This window comes from Tupaia chinensis, unplaced genomic scaffold (assembly GCF_000334495.1).
Source record: "Tupaia chinensis unplaced genomic scaffold, TupChi_1.0 Scaffold145741_1, whole genome shotgun sequence".
Lineage (NCBI taxonomy): Eukaryota > Metazoa > Chordata > Mammalia > Scandentia > Tupaiidae > Tupaia > Tupaia belangeri.
Window position 1 is genome coordinate 1,734,386 of NW_006205599.1, and position 20,870 is coordinate 1,755,255.

Genomic DNA, 20,870 nt, shown 5'->3' on the forward strand with positions numbered 1-20,870 from the left:
GAATTTGGAGCATGCACATGCCTTGCATGTTTTCCAAGCTACCAGGTCCTGGATTCAAACTGTGCAGTCGTCCATGTGGAATCCAGCTGCCCCAGCCTCCATGCTACTGTCCGGCCCTGACTTTGCTGTTTGATACATTCCACTTGCGTGAAATTTATGTGCAATGAAATCCACACACCTTGAATGTGCACCAGCTGAGTTTTGCCGAATGCACGAACTCTGTGTAATACAAACCCTCATCGCTACAGAATGTTACTATCACCTCAGAGGGTTTTCTCAGCCCCTTTCCATCATAGATTGTTCTCTCCCATTTAAGATTTTTTTCCCCCCAGAACAGGTTTTTTTAAACTTAGCTTTATTAACGTGTGAGTTACTCTATTTTCTGCAGTTACAACAGAATAGCACAGACTCAGTCATTTAAAATGAATAGAAGTATATTTGGTTCGTGGTTCTGGAGGATGGGAAGGCCTAGCCCAAAGGGCTGCATCTGGTGAGGGCCTTCTTGCAGTATCGTAACATAGAAGGGCAAGTGAGCGTGCAAGGCAGAGAGGGAGGGAGGCAGAACTTGTCCTTTTATATCAGGAGCCTGCTCCCATAACAGCTAACCTGCTCTCACAATAACAGCATTAATCCATTTATGAGGATCGAGCCCTTGTGATCTAACCTTAAAGGTCTTACCTCTCGGGACCAGCAGATGGTGTAACAGTCACATTGCTGGACTCCCACCTAGTTGACCATGGTTCAAGTCCTGGACCGAGCGACTTGAATCTCATGCCGGGCGTGTGTGTGTGCATGCCCAAAATCCCAAGAGGAGAAGGGATTGTGGTGTGGTCATCCCCTTCACCCTTGGGGGGGTGATTTCTCACTTTTTGTCTCTCTGTATCTTTCTGACAAGTGCACATGCCCTATAGCAAAAAGCTCTCTCTCTAAAAAAAATTCCTACCTCTTACTACCATCACAATGGCAATTAAATTTCAGCATGAGAGGGAATATTCAGACCACTACAAGCTATAATTTACATACAATAAAATTCACCAATGTAAATTTTTGAATGAGTCTTTTTGTTTTTTTGTTTTGTCTTGTTTTATTTTCCATAGAAAGAGAGAGAGAGAAACAGAGAAAGTGAAATTCCCCCCTGGAGGGTGGCCACACTGCAATCCCTTCTCTTCCATTTTCCTTTCAGGATTTTGGGCATGCATGCACGGATGCCTGGCATGATTTTTAAGTCACTGGGTCTGGAACTCAAACCAGGATCAGTCTTGTGAGAGTTCAGTACCTTAACCATTATGCTACCTGCTGGGCCCTTGGATGAGTTTAATAAATGCATATGGAAGTGGTAGAAGCACCACTATGATCATAACATTACATATTTTCATCATCCCCCCAAAGTTTCCTCATGTTCGTTTGTAGCCAGTCACCTCTCCACCACTCCTAAGGGGAAACTTCTGGAAACTGCTGAATGGTGCTTGAAAAATGCTGAATTTTCCTCTCACTCTGGTTTTACTTTCTCAAGCATGTTGCATTAATGTTATCATATGGTAAGTAACCTTTGGCATGTAGCTTCTTTCAGACTTAGCCACATCATTGTGTGTATCGACGGTCCTATCTTTCCTCTTTGCTTAATCGCTTTAAGCTATTCTGATGTATAGCTATTTGTTCATCCATTCACCTATCAATCAATGGACATTTGGGTTGTTTCCAAAATCCCAAATGAACACAACCTTGTGGTAACATAGTATTAGGTTGTCTGGAAAGTCCTGATATATTTCTCTATGTTTTTCTATGCAAAATTGTGTCATGACTTCTTGACAAACCAATAGTTAGAAGGAAGAATTACCTTCTATGAATTCTTTCCTTGTTTGCAGCAGAGAGGGGGGATATACATCTAGAGCAGAGATCAGCAAATCTATTTAGTAAAGGACTAGACTGCAGACTTTTGGGTTCATAAAATCTCTTTTTTTAAATACATTTTGTTATAGGGCACATGTGCTCACTGGAGAGACAGAGAGATAGAAAGTGAGAAATAACCCTCCAGGGGGGGGGGTGTGTGTGTGTGACCATGCCCCAATCCCTTCTCCTCCATTCTCCTCTTGGGATCTTGTTCACATTTGCTCATGTATGCTGTGTGAGTTTTAAGCTGCTGGGTCCTGGACTTGAACTATGGTCAACTATGTGGGAGTCCAGCAATATAACCATTATGCCATCTGCTGGTCCCTGGCTCATATAGCCTTTATCTTAACTACTCAACTCCCCCATGGTAGTACAAAACCTGCTGTAGACAAATAGACACAACTATGTTTCAATAAAACTTTATTTGTAAAAACTGAAATGTGAATTTTAAATAATTTTCCTGTGTCATGAAGTATTATCCTTCATTTGATTTTTTTTTCAACCATATAAAAACCATTCCTAGTTTTCAGACTGTGCGAAAATGTGAGGCAGATTCGATTTGGCCCACAGGTTATATCTTGGTGATCTCTGATCTGGATTGGTTTAAAATATATTAGAAAATTATGCTTATGTAGATTTCTTCAAATTTAAACTACTGGAAGAGTAGAAATAAGATATATAACTACCAAGCCAGAAGAAGAAAAGCAATGAAAGAAAAAAGTTGACCAGCTGAAGAAAAGATTAAAAAGTAAATAAGAGCCAGCCCTGTGACCTAGTGGTTAAGGGAGCCAGATCCCATATGCCTCACCACCTCCAAAGTACTAAAAGAAGATTAGATCATTCAGAAGATCAAATCTTGGATGTAGAAGACAAAACCTCTGACCTAGAAAAAATTACCAAAAAGACTGAGAAAATAACCACCCCCCAAAAATGAGGATAATATACAAAAAATACCAGGCACTACTAAATGCCCAAACATCAGATAATTGGTGTCCCAGAGGTGAAGAAACTAATAGGGCATGATAATCTGTTCCATGAAATCCTGCAAAAAAACTTTCCAAACTTAGAGAAGCATTTAAACATCCAGGCCCAAGAAATACAAAGGACCCCAAATAGAATCAACTCAAGATCTCCATGGCACATCATAGCCAGATTGGCCAAAACCACAGAAAAAGACAAGATACTAAAATTGGCAAGAGAGAAATGAGAAGTGACTTACAAAGGTCATCCCCTCAGGCTAACATTGGACCTCTCACCAGAAACAATGCAAGCAAGGAAAGAAAGGGAAAGTATACTCAAAGTGTTCAATGAAAAACAATTTCAACCAAGATTACTATACTCAGCAAGATTATCCTTCAAATGGGAAGAAAAGATAAAAAACATTCTCAGAGAAACAAAGCCTGAAAGAATTTACCTACTCCAGACCAGTTCTTCAAGAAGATTTGAAGGGAGTGCTATACCAAGAAAACTAAAGACAGACAGACAGAAATAAAAGAACAAAAACAACCCAGAAAACGGCCAACTTAATGGTAAGAACAAGTCCAGAAATATTGATAATAACATTGAATGTTAATGGTTTAAATTCTCCAATCAAGAGACACAGACTGATTGAATGGATAAAAGAACAGAAACCCTCGGGACTGGTAGGTGGCATAGTGGTTAGGGGCACTGGGCTCCCACATGACCAACCGCAGTTTGAGTTCTGAACCAGGCGACTTGCTTTCTCACTTTCTCTCTCTCTCACTCTGTCCCTCTCTGGTCAAATTAAAATAAATAAATAAATGGATAAATAAAGTTAAATAAAATAATCCTTTAAAAAACAAAAGAGAAACCCCCTCTATCTGTTGCCTACAAGAAACCCATAGACATACATAGACTAAAAGTGAAGGGCTGGAAAAAGATATTTCATGCAAATAGAAATCAAAAAACGGCAGGAGTCATAATACTGATTTCAGATAAAATAGGATTTAAAACAAAAGCTGTAAGAAGAGACAAGGGCATTATATAATAGTAAAAGGGCTAATTCATCAAGAAGATATCATTCTTACAAATATCTATGCACCAAATCAGGAGCACCCAAATACGTGAAGGAAAGACTGCTAGATCTAAAAGGAGAGATAGACTGCAACACACTGATTGTTGGGGGACCTTTATACCCATTATCTCCTTTAGACAGGTCAACTAGACAAAAAATAAGCAAAGAGATATAAGACCTAAATGATGCCATAAATCAAATGGACTTCACAGACATCTACAGAACTTTCCACCTAAAAACGACCAATTACATTTTTCTCATCCCTGCATGGTACCTTTTCAAAGACTGACCACATGATAGAGCAATTCCACTCCTGGGGAATCTATGCAAATTCCACTCCTGGGGATCTACTCAAAGATAGGAGAACACTCTGTTGGAAAAGCGCTTGCACATGCCTCAATGTTTATTGAGGCATTATTCACAATTGCTAGGACATGGAACCAACCCAAATGTCCACAAACAGAAGAATGCATTGAAAAAGTGTGGCACATATACTCTATGGAATACTACTCAGTTATAAAAAAACAAGACCCTGACATTTGACAGAAAGTGAACAAATATGGAAGATATACTGCTGAACGAAGCAAACCAGGCTATGGAAGATAGACATTATATGTCTCCACTTAACAGCATACTGTCTACACTCTATGGTGTAAACTGAAAGATTAGAGAACATACAAGCATTGAAAATGGTTATGAATACTGGAGACAATGTGGGAAGAGGGTAGGAGAAGGGGGAGAGTGTAAGAAAAAAATTAAGGAGAAAAATAGAGATGTAAGACATTTATGGGATGCAGAAATGGATTATTACCTGTGGATAATAATGTGTTTTGTATCCTCAACTGGACTGGTGTGAAGTGAATCGTGTTGGGTAAATTCAGTTTATAAGTTAAGTGATATATAGTGATTAAATGTATAAAAAATTAAAATAAAGGAATAAATAATCTCATACGACAAATAATGACACAATACATGAACATAACACTTAAAAAATACACTAGTTATATCTTAGTGTACCTCAAAATAGAACTCTGAAAATTTTCTGTTTAATATGTTTATAAATAAAACATTGCACACAACAAATAGTACTCATTTTTCCAAGAACCCACGGTCCTTTTACAAAACAAATCATGCATCTGATCACAGGAGAATCCCAACAAATTTCAGAAAGCAGAAATAAATACAAACTTTTTCTTGGGCCATTATGCAACAAAATTAGAAATCAAAAACATAAGAGGTAGCCAAAACGACCACAAAAAACCCCAAATGAATGAAACACAACCCTGACATCTTTTCAATGGAAGTTTTAAAGCATTCTCTAAAATAACTCTTGTGCTAAAGAGGAAACTATAAACTATTGAACAGAAATGAGCCATAACCAGGCACCATTTCAGAGGCTTGTGGGATGTGGCCCAAGTGGGACTTGGGAGGAAGTTATTAGAAACGAGGACTAAGACTGAATGAAAGAAACATTACATCAAGAAGCTACAATGAAAAAGTAAACCTAGAGAAAATGGAGGGATGGACTATTAAAAATTAGCATAATTTAATGAGGTAGAAGACTTTGCCAGCCCAGCAAGAGGCTCCAGAGCACAGCCTGCCACTAGAGGAGGCCTGTGTTGGCAAAATGGGTAACCCCTCGCTTCTCTCTCAATCCTGCTTAGTCATGACTTGGAAACATCTGAGAAACATGACCTTGACTCACCATCATGCCGGGAGGAGGAGGAGGAGGAGGAGAAGGGGGAGGGAAATGAGGAGGGGAGGAAGAAGAGTAAGAGGGGAAGAAAGGAGGAAAAAGAAAAAACTATAAGCTAATCACACTGAAAAAGGCAAAAAAAAAAAAATTAGCAGATTAAATCCAATGATGTTTTTAAAGGATTATAGGTAAAGAATACAAAGATGGTGGGCTGGCCAGTGGTTAAGGCAGCTGAATCTCACATGGTTTACTGTGTGGTTGGAGTCCTGGGCCTTGAAAAACATGTGAGGTGCATGTGCATGCATGTTCAAAATCCCTAAAGGAGAATGGAGGATAAGCGATTATAGCTTGGCCATCCCTCTAGGGGTGCTTTCTCACTCCCCTCCCCCCTACTCCCTCTCTGGCCACCATAGACTTCCTATAGGAAATTTAATTTAAAAATTTAAAAAAAAAAAAGGTTTTCAGCAGAATTTCTACAAAGATAACTTGTTACATTAATAGATTGAAGGGGAGCAGAGATATTCCCACCATAATAAATGTAAGTGGAATTAATAAAATGTATGCTTATTTCTAAATAAGAATATAACATCCTTAGCAAGTAACAGAAGGAAATTTTTTTCTTGCCTCTATAAAGACTAACTACAAAAATCTTTTAGCAAACATCCTATTCAGTGGTGAGAAAGCAGACATTCCCAGAAAAATTAGGAATAAGACAAGACTGCCTACCATCACCAACACTACTTTAGATAACAATCTGCTGGTGGTTCTAACCCGTTCAATAAGGAAAAGGAGAGGAGGGGAGAGGTGGGGAGGGAGAGGAGGAGAGGGAGAACCAGGGGAAGGGAGAGACAAATGGAGAGAAATTATTGCAGCATGGTCAGCCTCATTAGAAGGTGCTTTATACACCCGCCCCCAAGCATAGGTGCCCTCTGCCCCTCCCCCAAAAGGGGGTTAAAATTGTCATTTTTCCCAAATTGATTATGGAGATGGTTGTACAACTCTGTGACTACACTTAAAATCACTACATATATTGTTTAAATGGGCAAATTCTATGGTGTGTAAATTATATTTCAATTAAGCTGCTTAAAAAATCATTATCAGCTACATAATTATCTACTCAGAAGATCAAAGAGAATAGACTTCAATGTTATTAAAAGTGAGCAGTTTTGGGACCAGTAGGTGTTGTGGAGGTTAAGGCAGCTGAATGCCACATGGCCAACTTGGCAGTACGAGTCCTACACCTACATAGGGTGCATGTGCTTGTGTGCCCAAAACCCCAAGAGGAAACTGGAGGAGAGAGATTGCGTTGTGGCCATCCTCCCTACCGTCAGGGTGATTTCTCACTTTCTCTTTCTGTCTCTCTCCAGGGAGCACACATGCCCTATAACAAACAAACAAAGTATATAAAAAGTGTGTGTGTGTGTATATATATGTGTGTGTATCTATGTGTATATATACATGTACATATGTATATATACACACAAATATAATGTGTACACACAAATATAATGTAAATATACACACACAACTATAATGTATATATACGCACACAGATATAATGTATATATACACACACAAATATAAAGTATACACACACATAAATATAATGTAAATAAACACACACGAATATAATGTATACACATACAAATATAATGTATATATACACACAAATATAATGTATATATATGCACACAGATATAATGTATATATACACACACAAATATAAAGTATACACACACATAAATATAATGTAAATAAACACACACGAATATAATGTACATATACACACAAATATAATGTATACACATACAAATATAATGAATATATACACACAAATATAATGAATATATACACACACAAATATAATGTATATACACACACACAAATATAATGAATATATACACACAAATATAATGAATATATACACACACATAGCACACAAATATAAAGATGAGAGAGTTTAGAAAGGCGGCCAAGTTCAAAATCAATATACAAAATCACATGCCCATACACCAACAACCAGTATCAAAATATCATGGAAGGGACCAGCAGTTAGCGTAATGGCTATGTCGCTGGACTCCCATGTAGTCGACTGCGGTTCTCGTCCCGGACCCGGTGGCTTAAAACTCACGCCGGGTGCATGTGCGTGCGTGCCCAAGATCCCAAGAGGAGAATGGAGGAGAAGGGATTGCGGCGTGGCCATCCCCCCTGGGGGGGTGATTTCTCGCTTTCTGTCTCTATGTCTCTCTCTGTCTGTCCGGCGAGCGCACGTGCCCTATAGCAAAAACCTCTCAAAAAAAAAAATCATGGAAGAAGAATTCCATCTACTTTACACAGAAAGAGGAAGCACCCAAGAACAAGTTCGGTTAGAAATGTGGAAGACCGAACTTCTAAAAACGCTCTGACTTTACTGATGGACATAAGCTGAGATACAGAACATGGATGCTTCCTCCTCGCCTTCACCTCCCCTTTGGAGTAGCCTGTGAAAGCCATAGGGACTATACAGAATATGACTAACAAACCCTCTTATTTTATGTTTTAATTGCCAGAGACTGTATGTGTTTTCCAGACACACACACATACACACACACACACACACACAGAGTACCCCCTAATGGGGTGTGGTCATGCCACCATCCTTTCTCCTCCATTTCTCTCCCCTTAGCCCCTCAGACCTAATGAGCTACTTTGAGTCTGCAAATGGCGAGCACTCACCACGCCTTGTTTTTCCACGTCTATTCTGTGTGCCACCACGGCTCGGGGTTGCAGAAATGGACCATTGGACTCAGGCTGTGGTGTTAGCCGATTTCCTGGGATGGCAGAAGCACGTGGAAAGAGTATGACATTTCCTTGAACTAAACGTACCACTTAGAGACAGAGGATCTCCGATCTAATGGATACAGATGCTCACAGAAAAACGAGCCATTACAGCTCCGAGATGGAACTCACTGTGTGCATTTCAGGGAATTGACTGAGCTACCTTACCCAGGGTGACCAGGTTTCAAGACACGCCTGACCCAGGGATCTGCCACAGCTCCTTCTCAAGGCGTATGAGGTCCATTTGGCCTTTCCTCAGCCTGGCTGCACCAGTGGAGAATGCGTGTGCTCAGCTGGGATCCCCCTTCATTACCCGTTTTGTCCTCTCCTCCAACCCCACAGCAGAGATCTGCAGCTCATCCTCCAAGGACTGCCATCGGACTGCAGAGGACTGAAAGTGTCTGGGAATCTCTTTCCCCCCAGCAATTACGAGGGTGGTATGAGCACTACCTCTGGGCCTCTGCGTTGGTGCCACAGCTGCCCTCCGTTCTGAAAGGTGGGGTCTGAATTAGGCGAGGCCAGCTGCTCTGTGTGTCGTAACTTAGGGTACAAGCAGCTTATTTTTCGGACTAGGCCCAATATGGGTGTTCCTGATTTGTAGATGGGTCTCCTCTAAGCGGAGTGTGGGGCCCAGGCTCTCTCCCACTTTTGCTTTGTCAAAGGCTACACACGTCTCCCAAAAATCACAGTGACAGTTGGAAGATGGGGAAAGACCATGAAGTGACACACATGAAAGATTTTGGAACTGGCCTGGAAGTGACATATATCACTTCTGAACAGCAAGGAGGCTGGGAGATGTAGTCTGGCTGCTGACCCAAGGTGGAAAAGAAGCAGGTCTGCTGAGCGGCTGCCCACTCTCTGCATGGTGCTCACGTTGTATTCCTTGTTGACTGTTTCAAAGACCATTCCTCGTGGAAACACATGGATTTGAGACTTGACTGTCTTTTAATTGAAAGAATGTGAATACCTTTTCTTTGGTAAGCTTCTCTGATCCTCAGTTTTTCCACCTGAAAACAAAGATGATACTTAGAATAAATAAAACCTTCGGTGTTACGAACAGAATCAATTATGTTTGTAGAGAGACCTTATAAACTACAAAGTCCCATAAAAATGCTCTTCTTTTTCAACCATCCTACCTCGAATGAACATCCTTTTCCCTTCCCTTTTTCTTATTCTATCCACCTTCCAAAGTCTGTCTAACTCTCTATTCAGAGTGCTGAAGCTTCCAGGGTTGGCAGGTGGCATGGTGGTTGAGGCTCTGGACTCTTACATGGCTGACCATGGTTTGAGTCCTAGACCTGGCGGCTTGCTTCTCACATTCTCTTTTTCTCTCTCTCTGGTCAAAATAAAATAATAATAATAATAATAATAAAGAGATAAAATAAAAATAATAACTTCTTTAAAAAACATTTTTAAAAGAGTGCCAGTGCTCTGTATCTTAGCAGCTATGGCCCTTCAGGGTCCTGATGTCACTGAAAAGAAGACTGAAACCAGGTTGATTTGTAATAATTGGGGATTTCTTTTTATCACCTTGAGGAAACCTTAAGCAATTTCAGCCATTGCAGCACTTACTCGCACTTGAGAAATGTTTGCTTCTTTTCCTGGTGAGCTTATAAAAATTTGTGGCATTTCTTGCAAAAAGCACTGGGTACTCAGGACCTTTCTGTTGACCAACGGATATCCAAATCCAACAACTTAAAGGGAAAAGTAGTTAGAGGCCTATTATACTGCTTTATTCTGGAAGAGCCAAGACTCCAGATTCCCGAAAATATAAATGGGGAGCCCAGAGCACCTCGCTAACCCCCAATGAAGTCTCCTTGACAAACACGTTTTACAAAACATTCTCAAGTGTTCCCAGCTCATACAAAGACTCACTTTCCCCAAAGGGCTGCGTTTCATAAATGGCACATGAGAAGTTCCCACCTAGACTCCAAATCCTTCTTTGGTTGGTTTAGCCTCTCACACCGATGACAGATTACTGGAAATTAGGGACTGTGTCTTTTGATTCCACATGAGAGACAATCATTTATTTATTTTTAAACATTTACTTATTTATTTTTTAAGAATTACATAATTATTTAAATTTGTTATTGCTATTATTTTCTAATTTGACCAGAGATAAAGAGAGACTGGGAAAGTGAGAAATCAAACTACCAGGTCCAGGACTTGAACTGTGGTCAGCCACATGGGAGTCCAGAGCCTTAACTACCATGCCATCTGCTGGCCCCATTTATTTATTTATCTGTTGTGATTTTGAACCTGCCAGGTCCAGGACTTGAACTACTGTCAGCCATATGGGAATCCAATATTTTAATCACCATACCACCTGCTGGCCATCAGTAACAAATTTATTAATCAAGAGCATTCCATAGGGTGCATTACCTGGAATTGGGCATAAAACACCCAACACAACCATTAAAATATTAGGAGCCTTGAGATCTGGTGTTCCTGGGCATTTGTCTATCTGGGTTAGCACTAACCCGACCACATGGCGCCACTCAGAACTGAGCCAGGAATGGGTGGATCACAGGAGGGTTTCCATTCATTCATTCATTTGACACACTTACACAGTGCTGGATTCCAAAATGGTTCTCAGCATCTGCAAGGAGCTTAAAAAGAAAAAGTTTATAGGAAAGGACTTCAAACATTTATGAAAAAATAGAATTAAAGTACAAGTTTATTTTGGTGCAAAAACTGTTTTGCAATCTGTGCAGAGTTTTTTCATAAGATACTTTTTTTATGAATTCATGGAAGACTTCCTGGTATGTAAGATAAAGACCCATGTCCAGGCTCCTAGAGTAAGACCATGTGGTAGGCAGATCGGTAAAGTGGGATAAAAAAAGCAGGAGCAAGATTTAGAAGCAAGGCCAGGGGTAGGTGACGTTAGGGACAGGCCTGTGGAAACATGACCCAAAAGGAATGCCCAGCATTGAGAACAGATTTCAGCAGCTGTCTTAATGGACAGACCCAGGCAGACACTTCCAGACGGACACCACCAGGCGTTGCTGGGATGTTACAGAGCAGACTCTCACATGTAGCTGGAAGGGTGTACGTGTGTTCCTGAGGGCAGTCGTACAAAATGCACCAGCATTGACAAGTACCTGCGTGTGACTCAGTCACCCTAAACCAGAACCTTGTGGAACTAATGGACAAGTGAACCAAGATGTCTATCATATTCATTTATCACTGCGCAGAGAGAATTTTGTAATCACTGCGTCCTGGGCTCATCCCTGAACCAATCACAAGAGCCTTGTTAACCAGGCCTTGTCCACACGCCTCTTTCCAGTTGCCCGGGAGCACAAGACACCTGGGTGTGCAGTTGGCGAGCCCAGGCCTCTCCCATGTAGGCCTTCACCTGATAACTCGGACAATACTATCTCTGAGGGCAGCTGTGGGAATGGGAGAAAACCCGTGACTCACTAGCAGTCATGCCCTGACTGACATGTGCCTTCAGTACCCTCCCACGGCCCACGGGGTTTCACAGTGTGTTCTGGGTGAAAAAGGGATGTCCCGTCTGGGCGAGATGCCCAGGCACCAAAAGGCAGCTGAGATCAGCTGGCATTTTGTAGAGCCCAGCTGGGACCCAAAAGTGACCTGTGTTCCACACTCTGGAGTTCCTTGGCTGTGGCTGTAAGGAAGACCACACGTCTGCCAGGAAGTCTCCAAAGTGTTTGCGAACCAGGAAGGAGGCTACCCAGAGGGACTTCCCCAGGTCTAGCACCCCCCTCCCCCAAGTACTGTAGATGCCATCGTGGCTCCCCTTCAGGCACATCCCTGGTCACCGATGCCTGTGCAGAGGGACGGCTGGAGTGACGAGAAGGTGGGGTTAGCTGGGTGGTGGTGCTGGCTCCAGCTGGTGTGGAGGGGGCGCTCGGGAGACTGGGCCAGGTTACTCAGACAGAGAGAAGATTCCAGCTCAGGAGGGTGGGTCCAGCTGCAGGAAGGCTGTCCTGGAGCACAGGTTGGCCAGCGGGAGCAGGGGGGCTCCCCGAGGAGCAGGGAAGCAGCTGGTGAGCAGGCAAGCTCCAAGGCCACGGTCAGGCTGAGGAGGTGGGGAGGACGGTGGGGCAGGACTGCTGCTCCCTTAAGGGCCCTGAGGCTGGCCTCCTTTCCTTCCTCTCCCCTTCCCTCCTCCCCCTTCTTCCTTCCTTCCTTCGACTTAGCCCCTTGTCACTGGATTGAGTCCAAACAGCAGGATTTCTGGAGACTTCTGCTACTCCTACTTGCACTGAGTCTAAGCCCTGTTCTATTGATATTCTCACTCCAGGATTCCGCAGTTGCCACAGAAACCTTTCTCCCTGAGGGACAGGAGCAGCTGTCCAGGCCTGGAGTAGGCTGCTCTCATGTTGCCACCTTCGACTCCAGTGTCAGGTGGCGTGTGGGAGCACACCCCTGGCTGCCATGTGAGAAGCTCTCTGGTCTTAGCAGCAGGCCGGCTTCCAGCTCCCGGGCTGCCCATATTCTCGGAAGAGTCACATACTTGCTCCGACTCCCAGGCCACAGGCCTCACTTAACCTGTGGACGCTTTCCTTCTTTTTCTTCGTGAAGTTTATTCTATGTATTTCATGAGACAGAGCATACACTCAGGAGAGAGACAGGACCCCCAACAGGGTCTCATCACAGGGGGAGCCCCTTCGTCCAGCCCTCCCACTAGGCAGCGTCCTGGGACTTGCCAGACCTGTTTCAAGTTGACTCGGGGTCTGAACCCGCGCTCAGCTGTGCGGCCTGCAGCACGGTAGACTGGAATGCGACCACCTGTGCCACTGCGGCTGAGTCTGTACGCTCCCTCGAGGCATCGCACCCCCACTGGGTAAACTGGGGCAGAGGAAGACCACGTAGACATAGATTGCCTAGGAGCCTGTGCCTAGCTGCGGGGGGTGGGGTGGGGTGGGGTGGGGGCAAGGCCCACTTTTCACCTCAGCTGGGAACACTCAGTCCACTGGAGTTTTCACGGGCTTCTGGGGGCCAGGTGTGACATCTGGATGGAATCTTTTTAGGCAACTAACCAGTCTCCCTTACCCCACTAACTACCCGCTGAGCCAGGCAGGCCAGGGCTCGTGTCTGGGAGGTGCTCGTTATAGATCTATTGAAGATAAGACAGAGGCCAGAAGCTCTCACTAGGGAAGATCAGTGCACTGAGTACAGCCTAGAACACTGAGTGCAATGTCCATACCAGTGTTCTAGGCTCCTTTAATATGACCCTGTGGGACACCTATTCGTGTCATCTTCATTTATATTTAAGAAAACTGAAGAACAGGGACCAGCAGTTAGGGTAATGGCTATGTCGCTGGACTCCCATGTAGTCGACTGTGGTTTGAATCCCGTATCCGGAGACTTAAACTCACGTCGGGCACGTGTGCGTGCATGTCCAAGATCCTGAGAGAAGAATGGAGAAGGGATTGCGGCGTGGCCATCCTCCCTGGGGAGTGATTTCTCGCTTTCTATCTCTCTGTCTCTCTCTGTCTCTCTGGCCAGCGCACGCACCCTGTAGCAAAAACCTCTCAAAAAAAGAAAAAAAGAAAGAAAACTGAAGAACAGAGCAGGGGAGTATCTTACACAAGGTTTCTCAACTAACTGAAAAGTATAGGCCAGCAGGTGGTGTGTTGTTTAAGGTGCTGGATCCCACAAGTCTACAGTTCAAGTCCTGGACCTGGCGGCTTGAAACACACACTGGATGTGTGTGCATGCCCCAAATCCCAAGAGAAGATTGGAGAAGAAAGTATTGTGGTGTGGCCATCCCCTTCTGGGGAGTGATTTCTCACTTTTCCTCTCTGTCTCTCTCTCTCTCTATGAGGAGTACACATGCCCTATGGCAAAAATAAAAAAATTAAAAATAAAAAATAAAAGCCAGGATGGATTTGAACCCAGAATCTCTTAACCACAATATATATTGCCCTTTAATCTAGGAGGTATGAGATTAAGAACTAAATTTTTAAATTTGACCAGAGACGGGCATGATGGCACCTGCCCTATGGTAGATTTGGCTAGAGAGAGACAGAGAGAGAAAGGGAAAGTGAGAAAACAAGCCACCAGGCTCAGGACTCGAACTGCAGTCAGTCATGTGGGAGAGAGTCTGGCATCTTAATCACCATGCCACCTGCTGGCCCCTCATTCCACTGATTTGAAACCTATATAGAACCTCTTGAGACCAGAAGATGGAGTAATAGCTATGTTGCTGGACTCCCATGTAGTCAACCATGGTTCAAGTCCCAGACCTGGGGGCTTAAACTCACGCGGGATATGTGTGCATGCATGCCCAAGATCCCAAGAGGAGAATGGAGGAGAAGAGATCGTGGCATGGCCATGCCCCTGGGGGGTGATTTCTCACTTTCTGACTCTCTGTCTCTCTCTGTCTTTCTGGTGAGCGCAAGTGCCCTATAGCAAAAACCTCTCAAAAAAAAACCAAAACAAAACCCTATATAGAACCTCTGTAACCTCCAACAGTAAAGCCTGTGTGCCGTGGCCTTGCCAGACCTGTAGATTTGAATGGTGGCTCCTGACTCTGATCCCACCCCTGCAAGAAGGAACATGCACAGAGGACTGCCTGGGGGCTCACAGTGCACCTTCTCCCTTACGTTTGGAACTGAGCTGGACCACCAGTGTGTGCCCCGGGGACCCTGACTCCCCCCGGAAATACCCTGTCCATTGGTTTTCAACACCCTGGGTTGTTGAGTTCCGCCTTGTATTTGAAATGCTCGGGTTTATTGACACGTGATGCCCTGCCTGTGACTCAGCTTCCCTTACAGGAAGATCTGGGGGTGGAATTTCTCCAGGGGGTATTGTTTTCATCATTGGAACAGCACTAAAACCAGGGGGTAGTTTTAGGGTCTTGATTGCTGGGAGTGGAATTCTTCTTAGGCAGGAAATGGTCTCTGTTTGAGAAAACACTTTGATAAACTCTGAAGGGCAGGGTTTGGAACCCAACCAGAGGTTGCCACAGGCCGAGAAACTCAAGAAGGGATGGACTGCTCTTCCTGAGATGGGGGGAAGTGAGCCGCCGAGAGGAAGGAGAGGAAACTCAGGGACGTCAGGAGAGGAAGGGAAGAAATGCAGATGAGAGAGTGAAGTGAAGGCCAGCCACAGAGGGCCAAAGGGCGTGTGAAGACTTCCTCCAGGTCTTCAGCCGACTTTCCGTGAAAATCTTCACTATCTACAACGTGTGAGTGAACTCTTCCGTAGAAAGGAAGGGAAAGGCCCAGTCTCGATCTGTAAGCCACGCAATGTGGGACAGAGATAGCTCTTGTGGGATCGAGGGCAAACAGCCACCCACCATGACGCAGCAGTAACACGACACCCCACGATGCCAAAACTGAATGGGAAGGTCATGGGTTCATGTCCCCGCATCCCTCTGAGGATACCCATGATCTAGGCTGGCTGGGGCTGGGGACAGATTTCAGCATGAAGACCCTGTTGGGGTGCCCCTAGCCCATAAGAAACAAACATATTTTTTTTTTAAAAAGAAAGGAGACCGGAGAGTGGTGCAGTGGAAAAACAGTGCGAGGTGGCTCCACTACGGGAAGTGGTGGAGACCTCTCAGAGTAGGTCAGAGTGTGCCTATGATCTGGGCTGGAAGTGGATCACGCCATCAAGACCCTTGCTTGGGGTGCTGTGTCTCTCTGTCCATTTTACTTGTGAAATAAATTAAAAACAAAAACAAAAACAAAACAAGGAAATAAGGAGCCAGCAGGTGGCATGGTGGTTAAGGCAATGGTCTCCCACTCGACTGTGGTCGAGCCAGGGGACTTGAACCATGCAGTCAGCAATGCAGGACTCAGTAGCCTTAACCCCCACACCATCTGCTGGCCCAGAAAACTTTTTTCTTTCTTTTTTCATGATAGAGTGCACACACACGTGAGAAAGAGAGAGCGAAGAGCACCCTTCACAGGGTCTGATCACACAGCGATAACCTTCCTCCAGTCCTCCAGGCTACTGAGTTGTGGACATTTGTGTGTGCCTGGTGTGTTTCAGGCTGACTGGGCCAGGGATTTGAACCACAGTCCCCATGGGGGATCTGGCTTCCCTTGAGCAGAACATTACTGCTGCACCATGGAAATAGCCCTCTGTGAAGTTTTTCTTTTTCTTTTCCTTCTTTTTTTCTTCTTTCCTTCCTTCTTTCTTCTTTCTTTCTTTCTCTTTTTCTTTCTTTCTCTCTTTCTTTCTTTTTTCTTTTCTTTTCTTTTAAGAGAGATTTAGGGTGTGTGCACTTGCTGAAGAGACAGAGACAGAAAGCGAGAAATCACCCCCCAGGGGGTATGGCCATGCTGCAATCCTTTTTCCTCCAATCTTCTCTCGGGATTTTGGGCTCACATGTACATGTGACTCCTGTGAATTTTTAAGGTGCTGGGTTCAGTACTCTAACCATGGTCAACTACATGGGAGTCCACTGACATAACCATTATGCCATCTGCTGGTCCCCCTCCATAAACTTTTTGAAGTTTGCTAGTACCTCCATTCAGATCCACGCTTGGAAATACCTGTATTCGGTGCTAATAGATTCTCTCATTTCCTACCATGCACTGGTTTCCAGGCTGGAGGCAAGGGTCGGATCAGCTCTGTTCCACGTCAAGTACAGAGGAAGCGCTCGATTTGAGCATAAGATCAAAGTGGCAATGCTTATCGTTGGGAGGTGGAAACCATGAGGGCCAAGTGCAGTCCAAAGACCTTGATCAGCCAGGAACAGCTTTCTGGAGTTAGTTAGTTAATAAAGTTGGCAAAAATCAAATAGAACAGCTGCCCACTAGGACTGTGGGTAAATGATCTTTCCAGGGAACTCCAAGCTTGGCCACCAGTGGTCTGTGATTGCTGAAACCCAGGGCAAATCCCAGGGCCTGTAATTAAGCTGGGGAGTATTCATGACAGTAGTCGCCCAGTGGGTGGTCTTTCCCCACACCTTTCTCAGAAGTGGCTGTGGAATACCCTCGACAGTGGGTGTCTTTATAGTTACTAGGAAGAGACTGGGGGCAACCGGGTTGGCTGACCAAGGGACCGACTGCACTGCTCGGGGCTGCCCCTGAAGAGCATTGAGCATACCAGGTGGCTCCACATTGTTTCCCTTCATTGCGATGCATCTACTGTCCCTTTATCCCTGGATGCTGGTGTGTTACAGTTGTGGTTAAACTGATCTTCTAGCTACAGGCTTCCAAGTCCATGAAAGGCTGTTTCGAAACCTGGTGAAGGATGAAAACCTAGAGACTCAGGGTTAAAACTGAATCTGCCTACTAGACATGGTTTTGGTTTTTAAGTTTGTGTTTATGTCATTGCATTATGCTAGGCAGGGGGCATTTATAGAATTGTGTTTATTGAAGAAGGCTGATTTGGTGGTCTAGTTTCCCTCCCAGGAAGGACTTCTCTGACCCTGTGTGGTCTTGGCGGTTCCAAAAGATGAGATAACTCATCTCCTATTTTCATCTCTAAAGAAGTGAATCTAGCCCACCTGGCCAATCGGTGAACCCCATCTCTATAGCCACAATGATTGATTCACTTTTGGGAATGTGACCTAAGCAAAGCCAATCAGGATTGACATGAGCACTAGCAAGAGTGATCTTGTCTATCCTCAGCATGCTAAATAAGTTATAGAAGCTGGGACCAGCAGTTAGAGCAATGGCTATGTCGCTGGACTCCCATGTAGTTGACCGTGGTTCGAGTCCCGGATCCGGTGGCTTAAACTCATGCTGGGCACGTGTGTGTGCGTGCCCAAGATTCCGAGAGGAGAATGGAGGAGAAGGGATTGCGGCGTGGCCACCCCCCTGGGGGGTGATCTCTTGCTTTCTGTCTCTATGTCTCTCCTTGTCTGTCTGGCAAGCTCACGTGCCCTATAGCAAAAACCTCTCCAAAAAAAAGAAAAAAAAAAAAAGAAGTTATAGAAGCTTCAAATTCAGTATTAGATCTTCTCTCTCTTTTTTTAATTTACTATCTTTTTTTAAAAAAGTATTACTCATTTTATTTTATTTATTCATTCATTTAGTTGACAGAGAGAGACACACAGAGAGAGGGGAAGTGAGAAAGCAAACCACCAGGTCAGGGACTGAAACCGTGGTCTAGCCATGTGGGAATGTCCAGCTCCCTAACCACCACACCACCTACTGGTCCCAGATCTTCTCTTCTTAAAGGTTCTTTAAGATCTCTTTAATCTTTAAATCTCTCACCATGAGAGTTTTTCACCAGCTGTTTTATGTCTTGAAAATTTTTTTTCTTTTTTCATTTTAACTTGACAAACTACTTTTTTTCTTTCAAAAGCAAATAAATAAATAAGTGATTCAATTAATAAGCAAATGGGAAAAGGAGACAAATCTCCCAAGCAGAACTCTGTAGATACCTCAACCTCAAGAAGCTGGAGCGTGATTCCCCACTCTTTAAGTGTGGGCTGCACCTGGTAACCGCTTTCTGAAGAGTACAGCGGATGAAGGGGAAGACAGAAACAACTTTACAGCGGCCCACGAGAACACTACCTTAGCCAAGCAGTCAAGGTTCGCGAGCCATACTACGTGCCACTAGTAGGGACCGTCAGTATGCTGAGAGGAGAATGGCGCCTTCTGCCCATGGCCCTCCTCTCAGTAACACATAACCCCAGTCTAATCACGAGAAAAACGTCAGACACAAATCCCAGTTGAAGAATAGTCTACAATATGCCTAAATGGTGCCCCCCCAAACTGTCAAGAACATTCAAAAGAAGGAAAAGATGAGAAGCCTAAAGAGACATGCCAACTAAAAACAATTGAATATTCTGGATGGATTTTGAGAGCAGAGAAGGGACATTAGGTGACGACTGAGGAAATCTGAATAACGCATGTATCTTAGTTAAGAATAGTAACAGATTAGTATTAGTTTTTTAATTCTAAAAGGTGCACCATATTAGTGTAAGATGTTAATGGGGTGGGGCCAGCAGGTGGCATGGTGGTTAAGGCACTGGATTCCCACATGGCTGACCGTGGTTCAAGTCCCAGACCTGGTAGTTTTTTCTCACTTTCCCTCTCTCCCTCTCTCTCTCTCTCTTTCTCTCTCTGGTGATCACATGTGCCTTATAGTTAATTAAAAAACAATATTGATGGGACCAGCAGTTAGTGTAATGGCTATGTGGCTGGACTCCCACGTAGTTGACTGCGGTTTGAGTCCCGGACCCGGTGGCTTAAACTCACGCTGGGCGCATGTGCGTGCGCACCCAAGATCCTGAGAGGATAATGGAGGAGAAGGGATTGCGGTGTGGCCATCCCCCCCTGGGGAGTGATTTCTCGCTTTCTGTCTCTCTGTCTCTCTCTATCTGTCTGGCGAGCACATGCACCCTATAGCAAAAACCTCAAAAAAACCCACAAACAAACAATATTGATCATAAATAAAATTTAATAAATAATTCTTTAAAAATGTCAGTGGGGAAATTGGGTGTGGGGTATATGGAAATGATGTGTTATTATCATCATTATATGTAATGGTGTTTTATGTAAATCTAAAGCTATTCTAAAATGAAAGTTAATTTAAAAAAACAAGAAGGGAAAAAGTTGACTTTATTGACTTTTCAGATTACAAAAATAAATAATGTAAATTTGAACAATACAGAAAATATAAAGACAAAAGTAGCAACCCCTTAAAATTTTAGCTTCTCTTAACATTTTTACCAAAAATTCCTCCCAGACTATTCTTTTTTTTTTTTGGAGAGATTTTCACTGTAGGGCATGTGCGCTCACCAGACAGAGAGAGACATAGAGACAGAAAGCAAGAAATCACCCCCCAGGGGGGATGGTCACGCCACAATCCCTTCTCCTCCATTCTCCTCTCAGGATCTTGGGCACGCACGCACATGCGCCCGGCGTGAGTTTTAAGCCACCGGGTCCGGGACACGAACCGCGGTCGACTACGTGGGAGTCCAGCGACATAGCCATTATGCTAACTGCTGGTTCCCCTCCCAGACTATTCTAATGTCCACAGAGTTGAATGTGGAAAAGTTTCTATGAATCAGATCCTATGTGAATTGCAATTTTATCATTTGCACGGGTGCACATGTGTGTGTTCCTGGAGGAGAAGGGATTGCGGTGTGGCCATCCCTGCGGGGGATGATTTCTCACTTTCTCTCTCACTGTCTCTCACTGTCTCTGTCTCTTTCTCCAAGGCGAGCTTATGGGCCCTAAAGCAAAAAAAGAAAAAAAGTTTATGATAGTCTATTATAATCTACCTAAACAAGCTCGTGTGCCATTGAAGTGTTTTTATTCCTCACCTGGAGGGTACTGCATTCACATGCTCATATAAACGTCCTTGAACTATTGTCCAATGATTTACGTAAGTCCCTGGATCTGGAATTGGTGCTTACAAGGGATGAATAGTGACAGTTTCGGGACACATTGCCACATAGCCTGCGGTCAGCCGTGCTTTTCGTTTTTCGCTCCTATCAGCAACACCTAATTTCCTGTTTCCCCACAGCCTGCCAACACCGCGTGCCGTCAT

At 44.0% G+C, this 20,870-nt stretch overlaps 1 long non-coding RNA gene across 1 annotated transcript in view; it reads left to right on the plus strand.

Moving 5' to 3' along the window:
• Window positions 1-12,822: 12,822 nt before the first annotated feature.
• The window catches only part of LOC102502111 (uncharacterized), a 22,605-nt gene continuing 14,557 nt past the window's right edge, over window positions 12,823-20,870 (plus strand). The window contains exon 1 of the long non-coding RNA XR_337392.1: window positions 12,823-13,248. This is a non-coding gene — a long non-coding RNA (uncharacterized LOC102502111). The remainder of the gene's footprint in view (window positions 13,249-20,870) is intronic.